Consider the following 10232-nt stretch of genomic DNA (forward strand, 5'->3'; position numbering starts at 1 on the left):
TCCTTGGGGCCTGTGACGTGCTGGCCAGGGCCACACGGTTGCCTGGGGGTGCAGGAGGCGAGGGGTGGAGAGTGGGGTGGAAGTGAGGAAGCGGACGAGAAAGAGCAGCACTGCCTCTCCAATCTGGGCCCCCACCGGACCCTCTGGGACCTGTTGCTTGGGGCTCCTGGCTACCCAGGGCAAAGTTGCAGAGCAGCCGCGCACATCCTGGCATGTCCTGCAAAGTGACTGTCGCTACATTTTCTCTATAAAGTAACATACTTTATAAAGTAACATTTTTTTTTATGTATAAATGTTTAATCGTATGCTGACTCCTCCCACCCCCCCCCCATGGGCAAGAACATGACATCCACGCAGCTCAGGGCTGCCACTCTGTGTCCTCCAAGCTCCAGAGATAGTCGCTGATGAATTTCTGGGAGAGCTGGGTGCTGTCCAGGTGGATAGGCTGGGCAACGCTGGGCCGTGATGGATGCCTCTGATCAGCCCTGGCTCACACTCGTAGTCCTGCTCAATCTTGCTGATCCGGCGGTAAAGCTGAGCCACGTACATGGCTGAAGGGATGGTGACTGTCGTGTCTTCGTCCACCTCATTCTCCTGTCTCTGGAGGTTGGCCTCTGTCTCCTTCAGCTCCTTCAGCTCCTGGGAGAGCTGCAGGAGGATGGCCTTCAAGCAGGTGTCCTCCTCACTGCCTTCTGAAGCTCCGCCTCAAGCTGCTGCAGTTCCATGCCCCCCGGCTCGCCTTCTCCTTGGCGTCCAGAAGGCTCTGGGCCACTTCTTTCTCCATGATGAGGAACTCTTTCAGCCGCTGCTTAGCACCATCCTGTGTCTCCAGCAGCCGCCCCAACACCTGTTCGTGGCGCCCCAGCAGCCGCCGTTCCTGCTCCTCGGCCTGGTTGGTGCCCAGCAGGCTCAGCAGCCCCTGGCTCAGCTCCTCCATGTCACGGAAAGCCTATAGAGATGCTGTCCCTTCTTGGGTCAGAGCTGAGCTCTCACCAAGTGGGGTGCCCTAAAGCCGAGGGGAGAAGAGAAGCAGATGCCGCATGTGCTGGCCTCTGCTGTGTCCAACCGCTGGGCGTCCTCACGTGGACACTTCCTGAGCGGGGCGGGCGGGGGGCGGTGCTGGTTCTCCGGGCCTCAGGGTCTGCCGAGCCCCAGCAGGGGCGACCTACTTGGTGCCCCCGGAAGGCCTCGCCGTTGCCAGGGAGGGCAAGGGTCACTCTGGCCGGTCTCTCCCGACAGGGAACCATCCGGGCCCTGGCTCTGCAGGCACCTGCTCCCTCTGCCTCCCCACTCAGTGGCCCTGCAGGGTCAAGGTGTCTAAGCTTTCCCTCGAGTGGCACTGAAGAACTTGAGACGGCTGGGACAGTTTTGAGATTCTTCCGGAAGCTGTTGCTGAGCAGCTTGTGCCAGGACTGGAGGGCAGACCAGGGGGAGGTGTGGGGTCCTGGTGGGGAGGAACTTGTGCCCCAACCGGGACCCTGAGTGCATGGCCTGGAATGTGGGGTGAGCCCCTTGGTACCCCTCCGGAGCCTGACACCACTTTCCACGACACACTTAGCCACCCTGCCTCCTGCCTGAGCAGAAAACATCTGCCACGGACCTTCTTTGGAAGCTGGGTGAATTCTCCCAGAGGACCCCAGAGCTTCCTTGAAGCTCAGCCCCCTGCCTAGGTGGGAGCAGCCAGCATGGCGAGGGGACGCCCCCAAAGGCAGTGTCCTTGATGGGTGGCCTGGGAACCGTCCAGGGCGAGCGGAGGGCCAGGGGAAGTCCCCACCCTGATCTCAGGAGGATGATGCTGAGGGCAGAAAAAGCCTATTAATCCGAACCCTGACTGTTTCCATGTGAATCTGTGATAATTCGGATGAGTTTTCCTTTGCATTTGACATGAAGAGCAGAGCGACAGATTTGTTACACAGAATAGAAATGTTACAGGATTGTGTTGCTGACACCAGAACTGCTTTAAACTCTCTTTCCAAGCGGAGCCCAACGCCAGCAGCACCGCAGATGGAATACGTTCGTCATCAGAGGCGCTCGAGGAAAGCAGGTTTCGTGTCTCCTCATGCAGGTCACTGACAATCTATGCTGTTGCATTTTCGGGTGTGTTCTGAATTGGGGGGCTCGTCACACTGCTGCCCCACCACCCTCTCCCCCGCTGATGATTGGGGCTGCTTTGAGGCCGTCAGCCAGCTGTGGCCCGACTTCGTAGGCTTCCCCAGTTGTCCCTTTTCCCAACAAAGCAAATCAGTTCCTGGCAGTGCCAGGCACCCAGGGGGAGGGTCTTCAGGCACCCACGGGGGAGGGTCTCCAGGCACCCACGGGGGAGGGTCTCCAGGCACCCAGGGGGAGGGTCTCCAGGCACCCAGGGGGAGGGTCTCCAGGCACCCAGGGGGAGGGTCTCCAGGCATCCAGGGGGAGGGTCTTCAGGCACCCATGGGGGAGGGTCTTCAAGCACCCATGGGGGAGGGTCTCCAGGCACCCAGGGGGAGGGTCTCCAGGCACCCAGGGGGAGGGTCTCCAGGTACCCACGGGGGAGGGTCTCCAGGCACCCAGGGGGAGGGTCTCCAGGTACCCATGGGGGAGGGTCTCCAGGCACCCAGGGAGAGGGTCTCCAGGCACCCAGGGGGAGGGTCTCCAGGTACCCACGGGAGAGGGTCTCCAGGCACCCAGGGGGAGAGTCTCCAGGTACCCACGGGGGAGGGTCTCCAGGCATCCAGGGGGAGGGTCTCCAGGCACCCACGGGGGAGGGTCTCCAGGCAGTGCTCTCGTTTCCTCCGAGATGGCAATGTCGTCTTCTTTGTCCTCTTCCTCAGCTTCCACCAGCTGCCCGAGCTGTGCTTTGAAGGAGCTCCTGCGGCTCAGGCAATCTTCTAGAGAACTTCCACACCTGTCTTGCGTTTTCTCCATACCATTCCAGCATCGGCTGCGGTAGTACTTCCGTTTCACATACATGCATATTGAGACTCAGTGAGGCCCAGTGACTTCTCAGGGCCACACAGCTCTCAGGCCTGAACTAGGTCTGGCACTGATCTCAGTCTTTTTTCTTTGCCATGCAGGACTGAAGTAAGGACCACAGCTTCCCAAAGTGCCTCCTTTCTCAGAAAGAGCCCTGAGGAGCGGGCCAAGCAGATGGCGGGGTGTCCAGCTGCTGGCCGAGGCCCTGTGTGCTGGGGTCACTCTGGCTTGCCTCACAGAAGTGGGATCCACTGGTGCTGGGTGCCTGGCTGGGAAGGGTGTGACATAAAAACCCCGGGGCAGAGCCTTGAGACCCAGTGGGGTTAGTCCAGGGCAGCGGTGCTGGCGTGGGCAGGCAGTGGCTTTTGGCTTCTCTGTATATTATTTTCCTCTCGGCACACCTCTGTTTATTGTCTTTACACCAGTTTGTGCTCCCTTCTCCCTCAGCACAACTTCCTTCATAACAGGATGGCAGGCTTGGCGCTGCTGCGGCTGCTGAAAACACTGAGATAAGGCGTCATGATGGCAGAGGTCCCTGCGACTGCAAAGGCGCCCACTTTTCGGGACCTCAGTGGAGCTCTGAGCATCGAATCACCCTGTTTTCACCCCTGTGGATGACAACAGGTAGTCTTTTGGGAGAATCGTCCTGAGCAAGGTGACAAAAGACATCCTTGCCCTCTTTCCCCCTGGCTGTCCTTCTGGAGGGAGGAGGTCAAGCCTGGCAGGGCCCCTAAGCACGTTCTTAAATTATTATTTTTGTTTTGCATGGGCAGGCACCGGGGATCGAACCCGGGTCTCAGGCATGGCAGGCGAGAACTCTGCCACTGGGCCAGGGTTGCACTGCCCAACGCGTGAGTATTTTTACCAATCAAATTCGGGGCTCCGAGTAAATTTTGTTCATTCTCCCCACCCATCCCTGGCCCCGGTGTGGGGACACGTCTCGGGCCTCACAAGCCCCAGCCACACCAGCAATGTCTGTCCAGAGGCCAGCAGCGTGTCCGCACGGCCTGTGCTGCATTGTCCAGCTGCCACCGCTGCCCACCCCCCGCGGCCTCTGCCACGAGCTTGCCTCTGGCTCACAGGTCCGGGTGCGACTGTGCGCCTCAGTTCCAGGTCGCAGGGGCCCCCAGGACGTCCCCTCTCAGGGACAGCAGGGCCAGAGGAGAGTGGAAGTGTCGCCTGCCTCCCCAGGTCTCTGCACAGAGCTGCCTGCTGTCTGTCCTGCCCACAATCCCTCAACCGCAGCAGGTTACACAGCCAGGCCCAAGTCCCCAGGGTGGCGGATTTCACACAGGGCCACGGGAGGAGAAATTATGGACACATGGGGCTTGCCACACTGTGCTCACTTGGCCACACTCGGTACGCACATGCCCCCATACCACGACACCTCCAACTTTACCACCGGATTCATGGAGACCCAAGGGCTCTGGACAAGTCACCTGCCATCTTCACCCAGTGGGACAAGGTCGGCCTGGCCCCAAACGGCACGGAGCTGGGCCAAGGGAGGGTCCGCCGCAGCCCGAAACCCACTTCAAGCGTCCTCCTTTGGGAAGCCCTCTCGGGAGAGGGCAGTGAGACTGCTGCCAGCGTTGGACACCTGAGCTCGCCTCTGCCAGCAGAAAGGTGCTCCCCGCCAGCTCCCTGGGCCCTGTCACCAGCTCCAGGCGTGGCGGCTGGAAACCACCCAGAGCTGTCACCCTGCACCTCTGCAGTCAGCACTGGGCTCCACGGGGCCAGCCGGCGTCGCCAGGGCCGCGCTCCTTCCAGAGGCTCGCGGGTAGAAGCCGCTGCCGTCTCTTACAGCTCTCAGAGGCCCCCCGCATCCCTTGCTTGTTGCCCCCTCCTCTATCTGCAAGTCAGCAGTGCATCGCTGCCACCCCTACTCCCGTCTTGGCCTCTGACCCTCCTGACCCCCGACAGAAACCTGGGATCACAGAGGGCCCACCAGAGATGCCAGGACCACCTCCCACCTCGGGACCCTCAACTCCAACCCCGTGCAAAGCCCCCTTCACCATGTCCGGTGGTGTGGTCACAGGTTGGGGACTTAAGGTGGGGATGTCCTGGGGGCCATCATTCTGCCCACAGCAGCTCAGAAGTCTGACACGTGCCTCACTGCACTGACACCAAAGTATTGGCAAAGCTGCATTCCTCTGGAGCCTCCGTGGAGAGTCTTTCCTTCCTCCTCCCAGCTTCCAGAGGCTGCCCACATTCCTTGGCCGTGGCCTCCTGGTCCCTCGGCATGTCACTCTGGCCTCTGCTCCTGCCACCACACCCCCTTTTCTCTCCTTCTGCTTTATGTGGGAGGATCCAGGACCCTTCACTTCACTCCGCCTGCAAAGTCCCCCTGGCCATGCAAGGTCACCGATGCACAGGCTCCAGGGATCTGGGGCATGGTAAGCTTTGGGGGCTCTTTATTGTACTTCCATGGCCCCCAGCACTGGCGAGCCTCAGGGTTTGGCCGTCAAGCCTCTCTTCCATCACAGGACCGACGGGCTGCAGACCGTCCTGGATCTGTGAAGACCATCAGCATCCACGGGTCTTTCCTGGCCTGAACCTCTACTCTCAGCTGCACAGTGGCATGTCCAGGCCCTCTGGCCACACTGCCCATCAATAGTTACACCAAGCCCCTGACTTTCTCCCTGACCATCTCCTCTTCAGAGGCCCGGGCCCAAGTCCTGACCCTTTGTGCCAGGCCCTATGGCCAGTTCATAAAGAGATCTTTTGGCTCTAACCTCAGGCCCGGCCAGCCACCTCCCACTGCTCCACCTGTGCCAGACCCTGGACCGGTCTCCTGTGGTCACTCTGCTCAGGGGCCCTCCTGCAGTGGCCCACCCCCGACTCAGAGATAAGCCAGCATCCTGGTGAGAACTGTGAGGACTGCAAAGTTGGCCCTGCCAGTCCCCTGCTCTCCTCCTGTTGGACCCCAGCCCCACAGCATCCTGGCTGTACCCCAGGCCCTTTGCACATGCTGTGTGGATCCCCAGAGGCCTCCCAGAGATGCCCATGACCACACTGTCATCCCCTTCCAGCCTTTACGCAGTGTGGCCTAAGAGGTACAAAGGCACTCCACATCTTCAAGTGCTGGCTGTTTCCCATGCACACTTTGCTGCCTGACATAACATGCCTTTGCTTAATGATTGCCCTCCTCCCCATCAAGGCTGCAGGCACGTGGGCCATGCCATCTGCCCAGTGGGGAGGCCAGGCCTGGCATGCATGATGCAGGCCCCCGAGCCCATGCCAAGTCAACTGCCTCTCCGAGGACCTGTCTTCAACTGAAACCACTCACGCCACACGTGAAGCCCCTCTCCGGTGGGCCCGAGCAAAGGCAGAGTCTCCCAGCCAAGGGCCAAGTTTGCCTTCAGGTCTCCCCAGGGGCTTCTCAGGGTCTGTGCTGTGCTGAGCCCTAGGAGTCTGCGGTGCACACACCCGGCGTGTGTCCAAGAGACTCGGGGTGTGCACACCACACGGTCCTTGCACGCAGTGCATGCCCACCACAGTGCTCTGTGCCCTCCCCACGCCACATGAATGTGCCCCCACACCCACGTGGATGAGGCTCTCAAGCCATGTGGAAAGCACCGAGTGTGCTCTGGGGTCTCACCGCAGCCTCCCAGTGGGACCTGAGGAGGGAAACTGGAGTGAGAGGCCAAGCCAGGGCCATGCAGAGATGCTGCGGATTCCCAGTCCACACCTGGGCCAGGTGGGCTCCAGTGAAGGCTGCAAATGGCAGCTGGCCCACTGGTAGCCCAGGAAGTCCAGGACAGCCTGGGAGGTCCAGGTGTGGAAAGCATGGCCTGGACGCCCAGACACAGCTGGGTGACCATGTCCTGCCCTATTGTCCCCACTCCACGCCTGCCATGTGTCCCCCACCAGAGAGGAAATGTCTCTGCACCTTCCCACCATGTTCTGGGCACAGAGTGACTGTGGGCAGCCCTCAGCCCTGCAAGGCAGGCCCCCCCCACCCCTCCACAACCCTGCTCTGCAGCCTCACAAGGCCCTGCCCGCCCCGCGTGGTCACTCTAACACTGACAGATGGGGCAAAAGCAAAGCTGTGGGAGGGGAGGCCGAGCCTGCTAATTCGTGAGCTGCTGGGGGGATTCCAACCTCCATGCTCCCTGAGTACAGTCCCAGCCAGAGGCTCCAGGACAAGGCACGCTGTGCACAGAGCTCCATAACTCCTGCACTGGCAACTGCTCCCTCCCCATTGCCAGCTGCAACCATGAGGCTGCACACTTGTGCGGAGCAAGCATTTGTTTTCTAAACCAGTGGGATTGACAGGCTCATTTGTTATACAGCATATTGCAAGAATAGCTGACTGACACAGATTTTGGCACCTAAAGTGGGTGCTGCCATAATAAAACCTAAAATATACGGCACTGACTAATAGACAGAGTGAAAAACCTGCTTTAGAAAAACAGAAAATGGCAACTTGCGTTATGTAATGATAGAAAAAAAAAGCACTAAAATTGGCTCCTACAATAACTTGGAAAACAAGAGCCAAATCAAATGAACTTACAGTTTTGGATAAAGTTTTCCAAGCAAATAATCACTATTATTTGTTACTAACTGCATTTGATAAAGTGCCTCAAGAAAGAAGATAAGCTCAGGAAAGAAACGGCAAATTTGAAGCAAAATAGGGGGCTCCCAAATTCCAGGATTTACAAGATTAAAAATTGAGACTGTTTCTTATTGTCAACCAATAATAGATAACTTGAATTAGAAAAGCATTTTAAGATTTAATTAAGAGTCAGCGACAGGGGGACAAGACCAAACAAAAGGCATGGCCAGGGCACTGCTTGGGCTCTGACTATGCAAAATGGTTTCTAATCAGAGACTGCGGAGCAGGCCGAGGGCTCAACACGGCTGAACTGGGGTCACGTGAGAGAGGGAGGCACGTCCTGAAAGTATCTGTGAGTGTGGTTTGGGGCACATGGGGTCGACCAGAATAAAATACATTAAAAATCAACAAAGTTTTGGAGAGAGCTATGTTGCCACAAACCTCCACCAGCCCAGATTTAGAAGACTGTGGTCAGGCCGTGGGATGGTGGCTCAGTGGCAGAGCTCTTGCCTGCCATGCTGGAGACCCAAATTCCTGAAGCCTGCCCATGCCAAAAAAAAAAAAAAAAAAAAAAAAGATTATGGTCACTCAAAACATTAAAAAAAAAGCTTTGGGGCCCTGCACTTGGCAGAGTAACAGTCCCCAGGATGTTCCCATCCTAAGTCCCCAAACCTGTGACCACACCACCTGACACGGCGAGGGGGCTTTGCACAGGATTGGAGTTGAGGGTCCCGAGGTGGGAGGTGGTCCTGGCATCTCTGGTGAGTCCTCTGTGGTCCCAGGTCTCTGTCGGGGGGCAGGAGGGTCAGGGGCCGAGGAGGAGATGGGAGCAGGGGTGGCAGTGATGCACTGTCGACTTGCAGATGGAGGAGGGGGCCGTGAGGAAGGGATGTGGGTGGCCTCTGAGAGCCAGAAGAGGTGGCAGCGGCTTCCGCCTGTGAGCCTCTGGAAGGAGCGCGGTCCTGGCGACGCCTGCTGGCCGGGTGGAGCCCAGTGCTGACTGCAGAGGCAAGGGGTGACAGCTCTGGGTGGTTTCCAGCCGCCGCACCTGAGCTGGTGATGGGGCCCCAGGGAGCTGGCGGGGGCCATGGCGATGATGAGACCCGAAGGAGCGTGGGGTGGGGCAGGAGGAGGCCGGGCATGGGGCGTCCAGGAGCCACGGGGGGAACGAGTTTCCGGAAGGGGTGCCTGTGTCAGCACGATGAAGACAAGGGTGGAGCACCAGCTGGGGTGGCGTGAGGGCATTGGAGACCTGGTGCAATAGCGGATGGGAGCCTGGCTGGGGTGGGCAGGGATTACAAGCAGGACTATCTCCTGCTGGGTGCCTGCAGGGAGGCCGGAGCGGGGCCTGCCTGCTTGGGAGTGACGGCGGCTGGGTCAGCCGGGCCTCGTGGACATGGACAGTGGCTGTGGTGGAGGGTGGGCGGCCGGGCCGCGTGGGGGGCTGAGGTGGGAGCGCCCGGAGGCTCTCCTGATTGTTTCCAGTTTCTCAATGGGAAGCAGCGTCTTCTCCTCTGCTGAACCCGCCGACCCGGCTCGGAGAAGCTCCCAAATGGCAAGGAACCACAGCAGCGCGTCTCACATGTGGCTCCAGTGCCGTTCGGTGGGAGAAGCAACACGCCGCCCCAAGAGTCTGGTTTAAATTAGACAAACAGCATGGAGCCTGCAGCGGCCCGAGGCCAGCTCTGGGACGTTCCCTGCGCCTTGCAGGCCGCCAGCTCCCTGGCGTGGCTCCAGGGCCCGCCCGAGAAACACTTTGGTCCAAGAGAGTCCTCTGCAGTTTTAAACATCTGTTGATGCTTGTGGAAAATGAGGTTGGGGCTGTTTTGGTTACAGCTGTGAAAGCTGCCACTGCGTTTGTTTTTCGAAGTGCTGCTGACGGATGTTTCACACTCGGACTCAAGCTGCAGCGTGGGGTGTCCGCCCAGCGACTCCGCCCCACCCTGCTGAAATCTTTTACACTCCAGCTTCCCTCACTGGGGGGTGGGACACAAGACCCCTGGAATGTGCGGGCTCCAGGGACCTCCCCAGCCACGCCTGCCCTGTCACATCTCCCAGCGAGTCCTTCATGCGCCTGTTTCTTGAGGCCAAAGACCGGCCATTCCCTGGCCTCTGTCGGGCAGGAGGCTCAGGCAGGCATCTCAGAGCTTTGGGGGGGGGTTGTCCTTTGTTTGCTTTTACTGCCTTTGAGCCCTATTCCCCTGCGGGGGGTGGAAAGCAAGTCCCGGGCACATGGGGGGCCGCCCTGTCCCGGCCCTGCCGTCCCCCTGCCCTGGTCCCATGCCAGGGCAGCCCACTGGCCTCTTGGCCACATAAGCCAGGGACACCTCAGAGGCCTGATGTCCTGGACACAGCGGGTGAGAAGGGAAGTCCCTCCAGAGACCAGTCATGGCCTGCAGCTGCTGCCCAGGCCAGGTACCGCGGGGCTCCCGGGAAGCCGCGGCCCTGGCCGGATGTGGGCAGCTTGCTGAGGGAGGTGCCCAAGTCCCCAGAAGGGCAGTGCCTGCAGCCACACGGGCTCAACCGGGAACGGCGAGATGACCGCCTGCCTTGTCCATGACAGCCGGGCTATGGGGCCACTTCCAGTTGCTCTTAGGAAGCAGAGCACGGCATCGGGGCCTGGCTGGGCTGCGTGGAAAGGGCAGCTTTGGGTCTGCTTTAAAGGAACCTCAGTCAGGACTGGGGCGTCTCCCTTGCACTTGGAGGGAGGGGCCAAGCCCTCTTG

At 59.6% G+C, this 10232-nt stretch overlaps 1 pseudogene; it reads right to left on the reverse strand.

Moving 5' to 3' along the window:
- Positions 1–358: 358 nt before the first annotated feature.
- Positions 359–2949, reverse strand: LOC143686709 (kinetochore protein Spc24 pseudogene; annotated as a pseudogene).
- Positions 2950–10232: the final 7283 nt, after the last annotated feature.

This window comes from Tamandua tetradactyla, chromosome 6 (genome assembly GCF_023851605.1).
Source record: "Tamandua tetradactyla isolate mTamTet1 chromosome 6, mTamTet1.pri, whole genome shotgun sequence".
Lineage (NCBI taxonomy): Eukaryota > Metazoa > Chordata > Mammalia > Pilosa > Myrmecophagidae > Tamandua > Tamandua tetradactyla.